The sequence below is a fragment of the Schistocerca cancellata genome, chromosome 4 (assembly GCF_023864275.1).
Source record: "Schistocerca cancellata isolate TAMUIC-IGC-003103 chromosome 4, iqSchCanc2.1, whole genome shotgun sequence".
In the NCBI taxonomy this organism is placed as follows: Eukaryota; Metazoa; Arthropoda; class Insecta; order Orthoptera; family Acrididae; genus Schistocerca; species Schistocerca cancellata.
Window position 1 is genome coordinate 238,100,483 of NC_064629.1, and position 2,315 is coordinate 238,102,797.

The 2,315-nt window shown below is 43.0% G+C and overlaps 1 non-coding gene across 1 annotated transcript; it reads right to left on the reverse strand.

Moving 5' to 3' along the window:
* Positions 1–1,287: 1,287 nt before the first annotated feature.
* On the reverse strand, positions 1,288–1,362 carry Trnat-ugu (transfer RNA threonine (anticodon UGU)). Its single transcript has one exon. It is a non-coding gene; the product is annotated as a tRNA-Thr (tRNA).
* Between the last annotated feature and the right edge of the window lie 953 nt (positions 1,363–2,315).

Here is a 2,315-nt window from a genome sequence, read left to right on the forward strand (position 1 = left end):
CAGCAACGCGTTGGCTCCGGGGTCGATCAGCAGAATGGTTCCACGCGGGCAAACACGCCCTCCCAGTAAGGTGGCGTAAGGCTGTCGCATTGAACGGACATTACGTTGAAAAATAGGGTTTAATAGCCAAAAGAATGGAGAATAATATGGTGTATTGGAATCCTGCTTTCAGAAGCAATGTTTTATCATACTTATTGAACGCCTCTTGTATTAAATAATTGGCTGATATTTACAATCTACTGAAGGTATACCGGAAAGTCAGTTTTTTGTCTCAACAGTTATGCTTTGTTTTTATTCTTTAAGTTAGCGATAGTCAAGATACTGATAGGCCACAAATACTGTAAATATGAAGTTCCCTTTACCGGAAAGGCACTTAATTTTATAACCAAACTTTGTACAGTCATTACTCAGTGATTGCGGAAAAAACACTGTTGAATTACATAAGATTTTAATTACGGTCAGGAGTAACTTTTAAGTCTCTAAAAGCACAAATAACTATAATATTTCCACTTAACCGTAATATTACTCCCAATGACCAAAGCAATAAATTGTAATAATTATACTGAAATAAAAAAAACCATTTACAATATTGACTGTTCTACTGTAGCACACTCCCATTTACAATGTTTTTCGGTTCCATACGTCACTTCAAACGATGCTATGTTATTTTATTGAAATGAGCGATTATAAGGAATTGCTGAATGTTAGAATGAGATTCCTCTAACACGGTTTAAGAACATTTTGCCACTTTAGGAAGCATTAGTAACTTAGTTGAAGACCACACCCATTATTTTGTGAAGACACTAACTGTTGACGTACATAAATAAATGATTCAAGACGTGTACTGTCCAACCAACGAGAGCAGAATGAGAGCAGATCAGGAGCAACATCGTACAAGAAAGTTAACGCCTTTTAACTTTCGTTACTTACACGTAAGTTGGCATAACTGTATGCAAGTAGGTTGTTTCGACATTTAATTTGACTTCCCCCATGAATATGGGCTTTGCCACTGATGGGGCAGCTTGCGTGTCTCAGCGATACAAATAGCCGTACAACCACAACTGAAGGTTACCTATTGAGAGGCCAGACAAACGTGCGGTTCCTGAACAGGGCAGTAGCCTATAAATTATGTGAAGATGGTATCTGTTCTTTCGGGCATGTCGCATGTCCGAAAGAACAGATACCATTGGTGACCATGCAGCGCTCTAGAATGAAATGATAATTAAATCAAGACCCTACGCTGTCGTCAGGCATTGATTTACATCAACGGAGACAGTTGAAAATGTGTGCCCCGACCGGGACTCGAACCCGGGATCGCCTGCTTACATGGCAGACACTCTATCCATCTGAGCCACCGAGGGCACAGAGGATAGTGCGACTGCAGGGACTTATCCCTTGCACCCTCCCCGTGAGACTCACATTCCCAACTTAATGTCCACATACTACATTCGTAGTGCCCCTGCCCATTACACTCATTACTCGTGGCAGACAATCTTGGTTCAAATGGCTCTGAGCACTCTGGGACTTAACTTCTGAGGTCATCAGTCCCCTAGAACTTAGAACTACTTAAACCTAACTAACCTAAGGACATCACACACATCCATGCCCGAGGCAGGATTCGAACCTGCGACCGTAGCGGTCGCGCAGTTCCTGACTGTAGCAGACAATCTTACCGAGTCCCGTAAGAGTTCGGGCAATACGTGTGCATCGGCACAGAAGAAGAAGGTCAATGGCTGGTTAGCCTTAACTATATGAAGATGGTATCTGTTCTTACGGGACTCGGTAAGATTGTCTGCCGCGAGTAATGAGTGTAATGGGCAGGAGCACTACGAATGTAGTGTGTGGACATTAAGTTGGGAATGTGGGTCTCACGGGGAGCGTGCAAAGGATATGTTCCTGCAGTAGCAGTATCTTCTGTGCCCTCGGTGGCCCAGATGGATAGAGTGTCTGCCATGTAAGCAGGTTACCCAGGGTTCGAGTCCCGGTCGAGGCACACATTTTCAACTGTCCCCATTGATTTATATCAACACCTGTAGACAGCGTAGGGTCTTGATTTAATTATAATTTCATATAAATTATGTGTCCGTTTGGAAGTCAGGTCTGGAAGCTGGAGCCGTCGGTCGTGGAATCTTCTTCGGCGGAGGCTGCTACGCTGTCAGTTCGAACCTGTGATTGTGCTTTTTGCGAGATGCCACTTGCCCAGGTTAGTCTCTGTATCTACAGAGGGCAAGAACTGTAGTATTGATAATGATGGTAGGTGACACTTCTAATTAATGTGTCCTGTTTGGTTATTGTTCAAATATTTACACATTTAC